This window comes from Mercenaria mercenaria, chromosome 4, assembly GCF_021730395.1.
Source record: "Mercenaria mercenaria strain notata chromosome 4, MADL_Memer_1, whole genome shotgun sequence".
Classification (NCBI taxonomy): domain Eukaryota; kingdom Metazoa; phylum Mollusca; class Bivalvia; order Venerida; family Veneridae; genus Mercenaria; species Mercenaria mercenaria.
In genome coordinates this window covers 26,613,713-26,632,447 of record NC_069364.1, presented here as the reverse complement: position 1 = coordinate 26,632,447, position 18,735 = coordinate 26,613,713, and the positions used below count along the sequence as shown (strand labels likewise).

General features: G+C 32.8%; 1 protein-coding gene across 1 annotated transcript in view; it reads right to left on the bottom strand.

The window, feature by feature from the left end:
- LOC123551196 (uncharacterized) overlaps positions 1-15,058 on the bottom strand; it is a 55,650-nt gene extending 40,592 nt beyond the window's left edge. Inside the window, exon 1 of the mRNA XM_045339935.2 lies at positions 14,770-15,058. The gene's annotated coding sequence lies outside the window, so the exon portion shown is untranslated. The remainder of the gene's footprint in view (positions 1-14,769) is intronic.
- Positions 15,059-18,735: the final 3,677 nt, after the last annotated feature.

Genomic DNA, 18,735 nt, shown 5'->3' with positions numbered 1-18,735 from the left:
ATATTAATTTTTTTTCAGAAACATTTTCCAAGCTCTGAAATACGATGTTACAAATGCGTTCATTTTCATAAATTTCTGATTAGTCTTGTAATCCTGCTGTTTGTAAAATTGAAAAAATCTTATATGACAGGTCTAATAACAAACAAAAATATATTTACAAATATTTCAAACTAGCCGATTTCAATCATTATGATGTTATTATGAAAATTACAAATTTGCTTTATGTAGATTACCAAGGTGTTGCCCTCGACTCAAGAAAATTCTGCAATTTCACAGAAATATTCCAAACTGGATAACTAATAAAATCTGTAAGAAGATCCTTTGGAAGCAAAGAACGCAACCAAGACGAGCAATAGCAGACTTGGTTTGATTGAGTCTGTTCATGAGAGGTCATGAAATGTGCAACACCTCTCACGTCCCCTAGCACCGGCTGAAGCGGAACTCTATTACACATATTGAATGGACTACATGATCCCAAAGGACCAGAAAATATAAAAACTAATTGGATGAATGCCCTACTGAAACATATAAGTGGATAGTATTATCCGAGATAAGGACTAAATTTCGCCTGCTTTGGGTTTAGCGCCGTTTTTAACAAAACTTAGCCAGGTAGTTAACCTACTGAGTTTTACTAAACTCTCCACCAGTACTAATATATTTTTCGTAAGAAATTGCCAACTTCTCCATATTAATGAGATGTGGTTGACGAATGATTTCAAACAATGTCTTTCATCTATAATAAGCCACATGGAGAAAAATACGGCTCACCTGAGGATCTAACTTGTTTATAAAGATATGCTCATAAATGATTTAAGATACAATAAATGAGTATATTTCAAATATTAATGAAAAGACGTGTTTTATCAAGCAAAAGTTTTCATAACTCCAGAAAATTATTGATAACAAACTTAAGTATGCCACATTTAGTATTGACTCTGTATCAGCCTCCGAAGTTAAATCATTGGTAAATTAAATCCAAACAAATCAACAGAAATTTATGGTATTGGTCCGAGAAAAATCAAAAACTGTGGTGACTATATTACTCCTGCTATAGCTCATAAACCCGCCCGCTTAGCTCAGTAGGTAGAGCGTCGATCTACGGATCGCGGGGTCATGAGTTCGATCCTCGGGCGGGGCGTATGTTCTCCGTGACGATTTGATAAACGACATTGTGTCTGACATCATTCGTCCTCCACCTCTAATTCATGTGGGGAAGTTGGCAGTTACTTGCGGAGAACAGGTTTGTACTGGTACAGAATCCAACTGGTTAGGTTAACTGCCCATCGTTACATTACTGAAATACTGTTGAAAAACGGCGTTAAACTCAAAACAAACAAACAAACAAACAAAGTTCATGTTATAAATCAAAGCATTCATTACGGAATATTTCCAGATGCATTTAAGGATGCGTTTATAATACCAATTTTTAAAAGCTGTAACAAAGATAACCCCAATGATTATCGACCGATTTCATCTAAAAAGTTTCGAAAGACACATTGCTTCCCAGCTTCAGACCTTTTTCAAGTCGACTAAAATCATCCATTCCACACAGTTAGGTTTTCGTACACATCATTTGTGCCACACTGCTCTTATTCACTTAATAGATACTTAATATTCTGGGAAATATCTTGGGTCAGTGTTTCTTGACCTTAGTAAAGCTTTTGATTTAGTTGACCATAACATTTTCCAGTATAAACTGGAACTGTATCATTTCTCAAATAATATAATTAATGTATTCGAATCGTATTTTTCAAATAAAACTCAGATTACTAAACATAACAATACAACATCAAAGAAACTTTATATAACTTCAGGGTTTTTCTCAGGACTCAATCCTGTGTCCTCTCCTTTTTCGCCTTTATAATAATGATTTTGCTTTGGAAACGAATACTGGAATTCATATAGATCTTTACGCGGACGGCTCTACATTATATGAATCTGATACTCTAGTATTACATAATAAACTTCAAACAAATTTCAATGCTATCAATTAATGGTGCCATGTAAATGATATGTCGCTTTACCCCACAAAAACCAAATGTATGATACGAGCCACAAATTAAAAAGTAAAACAGATTTGTATCTAAAGTTAAGTATAGCCGACTCTGAAATTTAAAATGTAACTTCACAAAAGATTCGTGGTGTTTATGTAGACAAAACATTATCATAGAAGCTACAGTTAAACAAAGTATGTTTCAGATTTAATAATATAATAGCGCTATTCAAGAAGATAAGATATTACTTGAAGATAATTTACCACAATTCATATATATTATCGACACTAGATTATTGTTGTACCGTGTGGGAGACAGGAAACTAGAAAATGCTTTTGTAGAAAAGCGCATGTCTCCCCCAATGCATAGTTGTAATAGGCAAAAGTCAATGGGGACAGGAGCGAAAGTCTGAAAAAGACACTGATGGTTGACTGCAATAGGTATCTACTTGACATGTCCAATCATCATACGAAGTTTCAACATTCTGGGCCTAGTGGTTCTCAAGTTATGGATAGGAAACAGTTTCCAATGTTCTGGACCCTGTGACCTTCACCTTTAATGGAGTAATCCCATAATCAATAGAGGTCATCTACTCTGCACGCCCAATCATCTTATGAAGTTACAATATTCTGGGTCAAGTGGTTCTCAAGTTATTGATGGGAAAGTGTTTTCCATATTCAGGCAAAAAAACAACAACAATGAATCAGACAAATCGAAGTCTATATTATTTAATGAACTGAAATTGTTGTCATTTAGAAACAGGTGTCATTATCATACGGCGGTCTTGATGTATAAAGCTCAGTAAAACCTATCCTATCACCCAATTATATACAAGATTTGCTCAACTTTTCCAGTAATAACGCATATAGCCTTAGTAGGTCGATTTCAAATAACAATTAAGTAGTACCCAAACAACGGACTAATTACATGAAAGCTTTTTTTTTCATGTACATTGTACCTCTGCATATTACTGGAATAACATTCTTCAACAAGTATTAGTTCTCTAACATCTCTAAACGCATTTAAAAAGTCACTGAAATCTTATCTGTTACATGAATGTACCAACTAAGGTTTTAGATTAATATGAAGTCTTTGACTGTAAAACTTACTCTGTTTAATGTATTATGTTTAAGTATTTATGCGATTTTAGTTTATGTTTTCTGAGTGATTGTCGTGTAGTTTAACGTTTTTTTATCTTATAGAAGGCCATTTTTAAACTAAGATGTTGTAAATGATTTTATTTGCAGGTATGTACAGGTTACCTTCTGAAAATAAAAAAAATTATTATTATTATTATTATTATTATTATTATTATCATCATCATCATCATCATTAACTCCGCGATCCTCCCTGTTTTTTTTCCCGGCTAACCAAAACTGCAATGAACAGTCTGTTCATAAATACATGTACTCAGCTGATGAAACCCATAATTGTTGACTGGGCCAGAAAATTTACGAGAATGCAAAAGCAAGGGGTTTGTGACAGTAAAACAAACCCTCTGGAGTAATCCTCGTACAGTTTGCTGAAAATACTATGTAAAGGTGAATTCCAATGATCATCAAAGACAATGAACACCAAAAATCTCTTCACATCGTCAAACTTTCACTACAAGCATTATTCAAAATTTGGAAGGTGTGGATGGTCTGTCAATCAACGGAGTACATGGCTACATACTGTATCCCGCGGTAAGGCATCGCCTTGGGGTGGCCAATTAAAGCAAATGATGGCACATTTGATGTTTGCATAGATAAACGGGTTTTATTTGCATGACGGTTTTACTTATATTGATATTTAAAGAAATATTTAAATTATATACGTGCATACGTACTTAAAGCATTATGCAACAAATCAGTATCATTATTATTTGATCAGTTCATCCATTACCAACTAATTATTTTTCTTTTGTTTCTAAAATTTGACAAAACATTATTCAAAGTTCTATCTGTAGCTTTACATAAAAATCGTTTGTTGACATTGCATACCTTTCATTCGTGACGATGCATAATTTCTTCATTGTTATAATTTATGTAAAAAATAGAGGGAATAAAGTATAATTAAAATAAAAATGACAAACGCATATTTATAGTAACAAAACAGCATTGTTAATTCAAGTGTAGATGCTTTGTATATGAAGATTAAAACAACTCTTCTTTTATGAAAACATTACAACGTTTCATTGATAGAATTTTAGAGAAAATGAATGTATGTTAAACGTACGGTGTTCCGTTTGGACCATCGATATTTTTATTTTTGAACCTCATATCTCGAAAGTCGAAATCACGAAACTACGATGAAGAAAGTCGAAATCACGATGGTGATAACTCGAAACAACGATGGTAAAAGTTGAAATTACGAAACCACGATGATGAAAACGCGATATGATATCGTGTTTATTAGTATACAGATTTAGGAAATCCGTCAAACCTCTAAGGATTTATCCATTTTATTACAATTAGAAAGCATATATGATCAAAATACAGTTCAACAAAAGATAAAAAACCTTATAGCAAATAAAATCGAAGAAAACGTTCAAAGCGACACGGGTGTCTATGAAAACCCTGCTTTTTCATAATAATAAAAGGGGACAGTGGTTTGCAGTTCGAACTGAAAATGGTCCGTTGTTTACGTTAGACTTATGGAGCCATATTAAATAAGAAACGTACACATTAAACATTAAACAATCTGTTTTGCATCATTTTAGTAAGCTGTTGTTGTTGTTTTTTGTTTTTTTGTTGTTGTTGTTCTTTTTGTTGTTGTTGTTTTTGTGTGCCACTGAAGAGTTGTTTTAATTCACTTTAATAAGGACCTGTTGTTTTAAATACAATCTTACTAGAAAATCTTATTTAAAGTCCAATGTGATATTAAGGAACTGCTGTTCGAGTCAAATATAACAACTAACTGAATTTTTTTCCACGTTAATTTTATATATATAAAAAACTATTCTTTATAATTCAGTTCAATAACATACCGTTGTTTGGATTTCAATGAATTATGAAAACCTGTTATATATTACGTTCAACATGGAAAAGGAGTTGTTTCAAGTTTATTTCAATAATGTATTTACATTCTTTCTATTAGGTCACTTAAAATTCATTTTGTAATATTTCTAAGGTTTGACAATTTGAATTTTAGTTGAGACGTCAACACATCGACGAACCGCTCGTTTATCATTTTGTATGCATACGCGTATTTCAGCGTTGCGTCAATACTCAATATGCCGAAACCGATAGAAGTAATACTTGAAAAACGGCGAAAATATTATTTCTTCTGCGGATCCACGTGTTCCAATACTATCTGTTATCTCATGGTCATGGTTTCGATTTAAAATTTGATGAAAGGTTTGATAGGGAGAGCAAAATCATTTTTTTAAAAAATGAAGAATCAGCTCGGAGATACGTTTACTTAGAATTTTAAGGTTCTTTTTCTGGTGTTTATGAGGGGCTTTATCAATGTATGCGGTTTTCGGCAGGGTTTACACAAGCAAGAACACCAGAAAATATAAATTTATTAAATCAGAACCACAAAAGGAAACGCACAAATGTTACGACCACGTTGCTAAATGATAACGTGCCGCTCTTTTGACGACGCCCATAAATTGCCAGGGAGAACGTTAATTGTACGAGGGGCGTTCAATATGTAATGTTACTCCATATGAAGTTCCGTAACCGCTGGTTATTTTTAGATGCGGGTTTCGGCACATTATAGAGCAATTTATTGGGAACACAATGCTATATAAATTATAAAAATCGGCAGGTTCAAAGTAAAAATATAATCATTTGAGTGAGGTGTACTCAGGTATACTGGACCATAATTATAATTTAGGTTTGTCCTGGGCATCCAGAGTTTCAGAAAAATAAAATAACTTGTAAAATCACAAAATACTATCATTTGTCTACGAGGTACAGCAATTTGTGATGAGTTTGTGTTTGTTTTAAACAATTTATTGCATTTTTAATTTTACAACACAACTAAAAAATCTAAACTCGAGGCTGATTCCCTCTGGAATGGGTGTTAAGAGTGATTAATCAACGTTGTAAGAACTAGTTTCGCAATCGAGAATTAAGATACTAGTATCAACTTAAAATACAAGAATTTTTAAACGCGCCTGACAAAATTGCAGAGGCTAAGTGTACTCACCTTATCATTTTTCAAGTAAAAATATACACACTCAATTTAAAACTGTTATGACGCGACATCATAAGTTGGAGCTAAGTCATTTTTGGCTATATTTCTATTAAAGAAGTTTCACTGTCGCTATTTCTGATGCGATATATATATATATATTATGTAATATATCTTCTGAAAATAGAAACCAAGCTCTATTTCATTTTGCAGCTTTTAGTTAATCTAAATAAGCTATTAGCGATTTTTGTGGGTCTAAAAAGACTTAAAACAAAGAAATTCTGGTGTAGAGATGTAATGGGAAATTTCATGCATCTACGATAAAACAGACAGATGAAAAATAAAAACATGTCTGACGCTCATGAAATTTCCGTGAAATGATCGTCAGCCGTAAGCTACTGACGTCATACACGTAAAACAAAATAACATAAGCAGAAACGCGTCAGAAACACATTAAAAGTTCAGACTTGGATGTGTAGAGATTCAGTAGAAATAGGACTTGTGGATTTAAGAAAGGTTTTAATTCTTACTTAACTCATTTTTTAAAACAAAAAATCTATAATATTTCTCACAGGAAATATTATTTTGGTACTTATTCGGAATATGTATATATTTGACATTTTATTTCAATGTCAGAAATGTACATATAAATTTTTCATGTCTAGTACAAATGTTCCACGCTACTTGTAAAGAGTATAACTGAAACAAACTTAAAGTTCCAACTTGGATTAATTTACAGTTAACAAAGTTGCGTTGTTATTGTAAACAGAATTAAAATATTATTATTTCCAGCTATTGAAAGCTGTATGTTTAAAAAAAAAATCATTCAGTGTATCACAAAGTTATTACGTGTTTTCCGTGTCCAAGTAAAATGTCCCATAGCGTACGTTTGTTTACGCTGCCGTTACGGTAGTTTCTTTAAAGGCGCTGTTGACACACCGTCTCTTATTTTGCGAAAGGGCAGAATTCTGTCGAAACCCCTTTACTTTTTAAATAGGAAATCACATAAATACGACTTATAAAATATATTCCAGATACATGATAATGAATATATTAAATTCACGAAATGCCAGAATTCCAAGAAGACAGGATCCTACGTGTTAGGAAATGACGAAACAGACGCTTGGAGAGCTAACTGGAAGTCTGCAACAAAATTTAATGTTATCAAGGGCAAATACTATAAGAACTCTTTAGCACTACCGCTAAAATACAAATTAATCAAAGAACATTTTGCCTTCGTCGTCCGTGGTCTTTATAATTGAAACCTTTTCAAGAACGCATGACATTGTATTGTTAAATATTTTAAATATTTCCGAAGATGACAATCATAAAATTTTGAAAATACTTGGGAAACTTGATTTTCTGTGTGTGTAAAGATATGTTCAGAATTATAATGATCCTGTCATTTGATCTACAAAAATACTGTACATGTATATGTTGTTTTAAAAATATTTGTGCCCGTGGACATACATACATGGTGTGCATTATGATATGTACTTAGGAACAATTTATAAACTTAAAAGCTCGGAAAATATTTGGTGTAAACATATGAAAAAATAGAAATGAAACAAGAAAGATTTATGTTTTTTGTCGTTTATATAAAAAACATTCATGGAAAACAGAATAATAGAACGTTACAATAACATTTTTAGAACAAGTAAATGCTCGAGTTTTTTTCCAAGCGTCAGATGTAAGAAAACGACGTTTTTCTGGCGTTACGCTTTTTAGCTCCAACTGATGACGTCGCGTCTATAAACTTTTTTATTTTAGTTTTCATATGTTATTGTGAAGATCAAGATTTTTTTATCTGTTTAAACTGAAAATTGAACTATAGTTCTAGTTGTTGAATAGTAGAATCAAGGATTGCATATTACAATCTCAATTTTTTGGACTTAAAATTATCCAGTATGCCCGAGTACACCTCACTCAAATGATTATATTTTTACTTTGAATCTACCGATTTTTATAATTTATATAGCATTGTGTTGCCAATAAATTGCTCTGTAATGTGGTGAAAATCGCATCTAAAAATGATAAGCGGTTACGGAACTACATACGGAGTAACATTACATATTGAACGCCCCTCGTATGACTTCACAGTTGTTCTGTCTGCTTACATAAAGCTGATTCTAATGTCATGTGCAATTATTCAAACAAAACTTCTAAAACTGACAGGAAAAATAATGTAAATACAAGACTATGTTTTCCATAGAAGGTAAAGGTGTTTATTCTTGTATAAACAGCACTAGTGCAGTAATGTCAAAGATGGCCCTTTCCGAGAGAATGCACGCGCAAGCTGTCGTCATTCACACAAGTGAACATTAATAAAATGGCGTTGTTTGAAATGGACACGAAAATTTCAAAAACAAATTAAATTTAACCTAAAACCACTTTTCAGACGTGGAGATTAGAACTGAATGATATATTACCTTTTCATGGATTTAAATAACTTCTAAATAAAAATGAGAAACTGTATTTCTACCGGAAGGCGAATTAATAGTTATCGTGGGAGGGTATTTTTGGCTGTTCTATTTAAATGACAAAAAGATTTATATACCTTTTTACATTATCATATACAACACAAATCTGTGTTAAAGCAATTCCCCTGGCTGAATATTGTTTTTTTTTTTCTTTTCTTTTTTTTGTGTGTGTGTTTTTTGTTGTTGTTTTTTGTTGTTGTTTTTTTTTTTTTTTTGGACTTCATAGAAAATTACAAGAAAAATAATCATGAACCACTAGTGTAATCCATGCATTTGCCGATCACATTGTATTGTTTATTTTGGCCTGAACTTTTCAGTTTACTTATTACGTCATCCTAACCGACATATGTCCGTCATCAAGTTGTTGAAGCTCCATTTGATTTACTTTAACAGAAAAAAAAATATTCAAATATTCAAACTGTGGATATCGCTCTGAATGCCTGATCTATCAAGCAACTGCAAGTAAACAAATAATGGGTGTAACTGCATTTCGACCGTGTTATGTGTCAGTTTGAAACGGTTTTAGGAAAGTATAAAACTACTTTTCAAACCGATGTATACAGGAAAACTATGTAAATAAGATACATTTACACATTACAAACACGAAATGACAAGAGCTAAACGCGTTCGTTCTTGTAGGTATTCTTTTTTTATCACTCTTATATACCTTCATCGTGTATAATAAATGTTTAATTACACGTAGAATGTTGTAAGGACATTTTTAACATCAGATGTGATCGTTCTGTCTTTTGGCCAAGGTTGCGTATAGGTGATATTTGCATTTGTTAAGAGTACAACATTTAAGATATAAAAGTTATGAAGTATGTTCCGTCTCTAAGAAAACCAGAATTGTTAAATGTATCAGGTCGTCCAAGACGCCAGAAACAACGTGAAATGATAATAACGGAACTATAAGAATCCAAAATATGCGTTCTTTTCGTACGACTGAATTTGAAATAAAAGCATAAATAAGATGCATTTAACCTTTAGCATGCTAGATAAATTGTCGTCTGCTGGAAATGTCGTCTGCTAAAATTGTAAAGTTCATTCAATTTGCTCCAAAATTGGAAGAAATATTGTCAGAGTAGCAAACAGTTTGGAACCTGATCAGACGCCGATTTGGTTCCAAGCTGTTTGGAAAGGCTGTTAAATTCGCCTGCAGCAGGCTAAGGGTTAATCTAGTAAAAACGCGATATAAGTGGCAAAAGTTGAGAAGATCAGATCATGGTTTAACATGAGAATATCATAATTTTCTCTGTAGTGCTGTAATATCAATGCTTAAAAGCAGTCATGATTTTTCAAATATACAATGGTGAGCACAAATTACATATTTTTGCATATCATATGAAACATAGTGAGCCTATACGTATGACAAACTCAAAGTTCCGGGTCAATATTTGAAAATCTGGGCAAATACGAGATAACAGGGACAATACAGGATTGAAGCATTTTGACTGGTTAAATTGAGTGGGCCAATACTTATAAATCATCGCTAGTTAAGTTCTGGCCATATCATTTTTCTACCGGCAGTCATACTGGCCCTCGACCTTCGAGGTTTGGCCAACATAAAACGCTGGGACAAATAGCAAGGTAAATATCAAATAACTGATTAATAATTATATTGTTTATTATGAGTATGGTATAAAATACAGCTAAATTTCACTCAATTTTTTTCTGTATGGCCAGCGATTTTTAGTTTATCTATGTCTTATTTCATATAGTATATGTATAGAAAAATTGACTACACGTAATGTTGTCTGTCTAGGACACGTATAATAACCTTGTTTTTATATTACTTTACAACTTCTATACTGGAGATGCCTCATGTTAATTTTGTCCTTAAGAGGTAGGGATAACGCATGTATGAAAACCAGAGAAAAATATTAAATTTCCAAGTAAACCTGTTTCCGCACAGACTGTTTTTCATTTTTAATAAATTTGCTCTCCATATCAAAAATTTCGACAACTTATTTCCTGAATCGAAGCCATTATTATAGGATATAAAATGATCTAACTAAGAAAAAGTAGCCACCACTGTTATGTTCCGTTCAGAAATGAAATCAATGTTCTTAAATTAATAGATAATGGGATTATTAACAAACAAAAGTGTGTTATATATTTTGCATAAATTTGGCAATTGCCTTAAAATTAATATTACAAAATACTTCATTATCAAATACGATATTAAATATGAGCCGCGTTCGCGCAGTCTGGTCTGGATCCATGCTGTTCGCTAACGGTTTCTCTAATTGCAATACACCTTGAAAGCGAACAGCGTGGATCCTGACCAGACTGCGCGGATGCGTATGCTGGTCTGGATCCATGCTGGTCGCAAACGCACTATGTTGGTTTTCTCGTGGCGCGGCTCAAATATGAATTACACCGATATAGTGTACAGATCATGTGCAAGCTACACTACATGTACCAATATTATGAAAAACAAAGCACTACTTTTGTTACATACAACTGCATAAAAAATATCATAACAATTTTATTTTTGCATTCGTTTCTTTAAATCGTTCTTCTTTTGGGTGTAACTGTCTCAAAATAACCTTGAATACATTTCTCAGTTCTTAAGCAGATTTTATCACGATAAAAAATATTTCATGACGAATTCTTGTCAGGTACTTCCTCACCGTTTTTCTCTAAAATACAATGCCCTCCTACTTCAAAAAAATATTGCTTTTAATTTATGCCTACATAGTTTTAAGACGAAATATCAAGGATTCATTTTAAATATCAATCCGTCAGTTAAATTAAGCGATTTCATAGAAAATGAATTATTTAGTATAATAGTGTTAATTACAAAGTCGTGAAAGGCCAAATAATGAAGCAAATTAAGCAATACCAGATATATGCCAGATGTAATTTATATATTCAGAGTCATTATGAGGTTAAATGGAAAAAATCCCTAAAATGCAAAATAAGGTCAAATTGTTAAATTAAATGGTTTATAAATAATCGCTATTGTAGCTTTATGTAAAATCGCGGAAACATCTGACAATTCGTCCAATTAATTCTTTATTAATTTAGCCTTGTCCGCGGTAAAAAATGCGTAGCATGAAAGTGACATTTCAAAGCAATTTTCAGGTGTTATCCTAACCTGACATAACGTAACATACTTAGGTCAGGTTAATAAAAGCATGGTTATTGTGCACCGACATCAAAGTAGAAAAATGTTTATTTTAGCTATTTAAGCATGTCGGGAAAATATCGTTTTTACAAGGATTTAAAGGAATTTTAATTTTTCGTTGCGTATGAATAGATTTTTTGGTATTTTCGTATTATAGTCTTAAATATAAATTTCTACCTAAATTGTAAAGTGGAAACACACAGATATAACACGGTGCTCATTTGAAAAATGATGGGCTTGAGTCCTATTTCCACCTTATGTGTTTTTTTTTTTAAAAAGAACTGGTTGTTTATAACATATTACCTTTTTTTTTTATATATATTGTATTGGGAAGGTCAATGCTTTGTAGAATTTCCTTTTTCGTATTCGCTATCTTTTGTTTATTTTTAGAGCAAATCCTTTGCTCATTTTTTTATTTCTCATGTTGTTTTATATGAAATACACTGAATTATATAAATCAAGTATCCGGAGTTTATTTATTTTTTTTTTTTTTTTTTTTTTTTTTTTTTGTAACAATAATAAATATTGCAAAATGCATCAATACGGTCCGACTGGAATTTATATGAAAATAAGTATCAATAATGCAGGACATAATTATCAAGCCTTCCATTTAGACAGCATGGCTACTGAATCCGTTTGACTATAGCTCCGATAAAAATGATAAAACATGTTTCCTTCAGGGCCTACATTGCTTATTCTGTACAATTATTTCAATACAAACAATGTTGGCTTTTTGTAACAGCTAGTCAGCGACCCGTTTATCATAATGTTCAATTATAAATATATTATCATAATGTTCAATTATAAATATATTGCAATAACTGGTTCTCAGCTTGCCAATGCATTTACAGTTGCTCGCACAGGAAGCCAGGTAAAAACCCTCCATGGGATTCGAAAGCTTCGGTCTTTTCCGTTGTTTTTTAAACAAAAATCCTATCGCAATACCGACCCGTCGAGACGGGCTGGGATAAGTAGAATTCTGATGCTATGCATCAACGTTGCCGAAAACAAGTTAATTTAGATTATCTCTTCTCCTTTTTTCAAATTTATTTCAGAATAAAGAAGGGTCAGTTTTCTGGCTTAAATAAAATTGTTATTCAATATGGTAACTGGACATAATTAAGGGCCAGCTGATATTTGAGTCTGATGGATTATCTTTCATGACGGGTACTATTAGCGCTAAAGCTTACAAATGTGCATTACTTGACGAAATACAAGGAGTTAGCTTTCGCACTATGGTTTGCCTGGTATCATTTGTGCTGGTAGTAACTTTGAATATTGTTGACAGACATATTCAACGTTTTTCGAGACACTGTAAAATGTTGAGCACTGCACTGGAGTCTGCTGGCTAAAGAATTATTCTTGACTGCTTTCAATACTGTATTTCAGTAACATTATGTTATAAATTCATGACCAAAAATAAACACTTAATGAAACAACATTTTTGCCATTACTATGTTTAATACCTTTGAAAAAACATATCCAACTTTTATGGAGACACTGTAAAATGTCGTGCACTGCCTAAGATCGATATGAACATGACTGCTGGCTAAAGAATTATCCATGTCTGCTTATGAGTTAACTAACTATTTTAGTGAAACAATATATTTAACGAGTAATAAAACATTATCCTAAAATTATCTTTACATTGCATTTCATTAAATTAACTGCCTTGCATCATTTTTCTACCTTTTAGATATTGAACTCTTTACTCTAAAAGCCATAAGAACTATTTTAGAATAAAAGTATTTTATATATATATAAAATACATAGTAAATATATGTGCATAAATACTGACTTTTTTCTTCAAAACTGATAGAAGTTTTCGTTAGTGTTGTTTAAAATTCTACCTTTAACCTGACGTAATCAAAATAAGTGTATTAGAAGCACGAGATAGTACAGAGTGTATTATCAGTTGTCAAACTGGCGTAGTTCATAGTTGATATTTGAGTGCAGAATTAACGTTTTTTATATCTTTAACATAAAAATACCTTTGAATTGCAGTGTTCCTTTTTTCACTGACCTTTATTTAGCAATGTAGTATATTATGTTATGAACGATACCTTGACGTAACAGATACAATATACAACTTTCTTACCGTATGCTAATCTACCCTTTTTCACAAAACATAATTCTTTGGAACTTGCAAATTGCTGTGCCTCACTTTCTGCTTTTAATAAAATTGGTTTTAAAGAGACTGCTTTGGTGCCATATGACCGGAATATATTCGACACATGTTTACTTGGTCAATACGTAAAACGTTCAAAAATAAAACTGTGAAAATTAATTTCTGATGCCAGGTAATAAATCACTTACTGTATTGCTTGTCGCTCAATAGTCAAAGCTATTTGTTCTAGGTTTCTCATACCTCTGGCAATAGTTTTGTCTAGACTCCACAAGACGGTGCAATAGAATTAAACCATGTATTGTCAAGCGTAAATATGAAATATAAAATGTATATTAGGTGTTCTTGTGCAACATGTCTCGAGTGTAATATATGTCGAGTATAATTGTGCATTATGTAAAGTGTGCACGTGCAATATGTCAAGTGTGCACGTGCAATATGTAAAGTGTACATGTGCAATATGTCAAGTGTACATGTGCAAGAAGGAAAGGAAAGTATGAAACAAAATGAAATATTTTTACAACTGTTTCACGGCAGATTTTTATTTAGTTTTGACAATAATTTCCAGTAGACTGCCTTGACTATATACATACCACGGAGCTATAACAAGCAGCATGGATTCAATCAATAAAGTAGATGGATTCATAATTAAAGAAGTGTTTGTTTGATAGGAGTATTATCTTTTTTATTTTCAATTCTCCCAGTGGTTACTGTTCATTTTACGTCCTTATTTTCGCATTTCTATCTCGGTTTAAATATATATTCTCAATTATAATAATTCAAAATAAGAAAAAGTAATGGCAATAAGTCAAAAAATAGTAAACGACCCAAAGCAACGATTTAGTGGCGTTATATAGATGTAATTAATTTAATACAAAATTCGTGATAAAGATGAAAATTATAAATATAACTTACCTTAACTGGATTTAATCCAACTAATTAATTGATAAAATAATTATATTTTAAGGCACCTGGTTTTTATTGCCGTAAAATATAATTGTCTTATAATATAACCTCTCCGTTGTTTTCGCACTGACCTGCTGTGACATTATGAACACATTTTAGCGTACGGAAAGAGGAACTAAGTCGCACTATGTCAAACAAAAGACACACATCACCTCTCGCGCTACATGTTTACATGTGCCACTTATGTTTACGACATTAATGTCAAAATTATGAGTATTAGTTAATCAGAAAAATTATAGACCATACGGAAGTCCCTTGTCAAAAATATAAACGCACTATCTGAATGTAAATATTTTTGTGGTTTCATGGTATATTTATTATGCGCGTTCAGAGTTACAAGGGTTTAGAATAGGATTTAGCCTCAACAATCAGTCATAATGCAGCCAATATATTGCACTTCAATTTTAATGCAGTCGTACTTTGAATTTAGTTGCACCGACGTTTGTACTCTACGCCGCCAAAGTTTACGCCTCCTTGCGTCTCTCGGCCCCCGATGTTCACGAGTGAAATCTGTCTTGCATGTAAAAGAAACACATATTCTTTATAGTATTGTTTTTAATGGTTTGAAGCAAATTTTTGCATTTTTTACTCAAACATTTCAATAATTCACCGAAATACAAACTTTGGTTAAAACTATTGAAAATCAGACCGTTCTCTTTTATGTTAAGAGATGAGCGTCCTGTTTAAGACGGTTCTCTTTCATGTTAAAACATTTGTCCAAGATAGTCTTCGTTCATGAAGGGCGTCCTGATTGAGATGGTTCTCTTTCATGTTAAGACCCTTGTCTTAGATAGCCTGCGTCCATTAGGAGCGATGACGGTTCTCTTTCACGTTAAGAAATTTGTCTTAGATAGTCTGTGTTCATAAACAGCGTCCTGTTTAAGACGGTTCTCTTTAATGTTAAGACATTTGTCTTAGACAGACGTCTTTCACGAAGAGCGTCCTGTCTTAGACGGTTCTATACCATGTTAGGACATTTGTCATAGATAGTATTCGTTCACGAAGAGCGTCCTGTCTTAGGCGGTTCTATTCCATGTTAGGACATTTGTCATAGATAGTCTTCGTTCATGAAGAGCGTCCTGTCTAAAATGGTTCCCTTCCATGTTAGGACATTTTCGTTCAAGAAGAGAATTTATCTGAAACTGCTGTTATGTACCAGTACTCCTGATAACCTGGTGAAGTCACTGGACAAAGTTGACTTCCAACAAAGTTCAGATAACTACTCAAATCTTTATTCCTCCTTAGGTGCATCCGACAAAATTTGCTCAGTTAGATGTCTGAAAACATTGTTGACAGCTCATGGAAACGGCATGTTGTTATGAGCTCAATTCTTAGTCTATAACTGAATGAAACCTCTAAGAAATACATCTGACTGCATGAAAGGTAAACTTAAAACTGATTTTTTTTCATAAGGCTGTAATGTTTCATACCGTTTCAAACTGGAATTTACTATAAATGCAGCCGTCATAACCTTGCACCGGTGTCATTATTCTACGCTGTAGCAAAATACGGGAAAAATAAAAATGCGTCCATAAAAAATACGCAAATGAATGGCAGCAGAAAAGGAAATACTTCATCTGTTTGAAATTAACTTCCGTTAGTCAGAAGGTAAAAGGTCGTCTTGCATTTGTGGTCAAAACACTTCATATATGGGCGAGTAAACAATTTAAAACTATAATATAATGTTGTTATATGAAATGTACGGACGTAAATCTGAGATACTTGTAGTTACTGCTGTAAATCTGAATAATTGAGCCGTGCCATGGGAAAACCAACATAGTGGCTTTGCGACCAGCATGGATCCAGAGCAGCCTGGGCATCCACGAAGTCTGGTCAGGATCCATGCTGTTCCTTAATGGTTTCTCTAATTGCAGTAGGCTTTAAAAGCGAACTGCATGGATCCTGACCAGACAGCGCGGATGTCTGGGTCCATGCTGGTCGCAAACCCATTATGTTGGTTTTCTCATGGCACGGCTCATATAAGATATACAGTTCTTGTACAGTAATAAAAATTCGTAAAGGAACAAACACCTGCAGTGCATTTTCTATGCCTTACGTCTCTATAAATAAAGTGTTTCCGACACAACGTGTCTAAAAAGCAGCGTTTGTAATACATTTTATGCTTATATTGTAAAAAATGGATATAAAACAGAAAAACAATTATCTAGTAGGTTACAGAAATAAGGCTTATTCTATGAGATATGTGTAAGTTAAATAACATTAGAATATACGTAATTCAAAGCACAACAAGAGTTTGACTAGTAACAATAAATTAAATAAAAAATAAATTTGACTAGCTAACCAGGTGGTAGAAAGCAAAATTCCTATTTAGAAGATGCCTACTAAAGGGTTAATACAACGATTCAATTATAAATATAGGTTGCAAATATATATATATCGTACATGTTTTGTTGTTGTTGTTGTTTGTGTGTGCGTGCGTGCGTGCGTGCGTGTGTGTGTGTGTGTGTATTAACGTCTGCAGAAGACCTCGAGAATGTTTGTGACCGAGACCGAAAGTCGAGCTCACAAACATATCCCAATTAAGGGCTTCTGAAGACGATAATATACGTATATATTTTTTATGTGTTTTTTTGGGGGGGGGGGGGGGGTGTTGATGTTGTTGTTGTTGTTGTTGTTGCTGGTTAGAAATGTTGAAAATATCATGTTACAGCAGTGCAGTGTACAGTGTATTCATGTTTTTCTACTAAATGTAATTTATATTTGCTATATAGCTATGTTCAATATAAATTTTAATGAAACTCTTTGTAATGTTCTGTTTTCTTCGAAACATTTAAACTCTCAATTTTATTTGTTCATGCGTTTTTCCACGTCGAGCAAATAAACAAAGAAATGATAAATACCTTAGTAATTTAGAGAAGTAATCTGTGTCTAAAACAGTTTTCTTTGTTATTTGATTTTTTTCCCCCGAATTTATTATTTATCTTTAAAATGGACATTAAGTCCATTTTTATAAACAAAATATATGGAAATGAAATGTCTGCAAACACACAGAGAACATTTTTGTTTACCTTTAGCCTGCTGGTTGCCTTTGCGACCAGTGCAGACCAAGATCAGCCAAGGTTGCACTGTTCGCTATTCAGTCAGTAAATTTTCAGTGAAAACTCTTTTGAATAATAAATGACATTGCCCAAACTGAATGATGGACCAGTCCATTTTAGAAATTTAGCAGGATATAGGATATAGAAAGCCTCTAATACATTAAATGGGGTTAAAATGGATCTAAATAATTTGATGTTAACACCCCTAACTACTATACTCGTGGGCGGTAACACTGTTTATTTTTCCCCGTCCTCTGCAAATCAGGGGTTGTGGGAACTTTATCAAGCTTAAGTTATAATTATATTTGGGACCGTTTCAAATTGTAACAGCTTTTAAATCTTACAGCTGTTTTGAAATATGACAAGGCTACAAATACTTTATGTACGCTGTTAATTGTTGTGTGCTACCAAAACGTAAATAACTTGTGGGATTTTATCACGCTGACATATTTTTAGCCGAAGCAGTCTTTAATATATGTAACGTTGACAGTTGATAGACAACGACAAGACACGTTTCTATAAAAAAGTATTTTATGAAAAATTGTTGTTGTCACCACAACAAACAGACATAAGTATGTTTTGTTAATTGGCAATAATGAGGTTAATAACTGGCTACAGTGATATTTTTATATGGTAACAACGTATTGTAATTAATATTGGTAACATTTTTTTGCAAATTTTGATGCACAAAATACAGTTTAAGTGAGAATGAGTGATGATGTACTACGAAAAGTGATGATAATGAGCTGATGACATGACACTTAACAAGATGTTTAGTTTTTTTTTCTAGAACGGCATGAACCGACACACGTGTAGGCCAGTAAATGTTTTACGTTAATTGGCAGTGTCTCAGTTA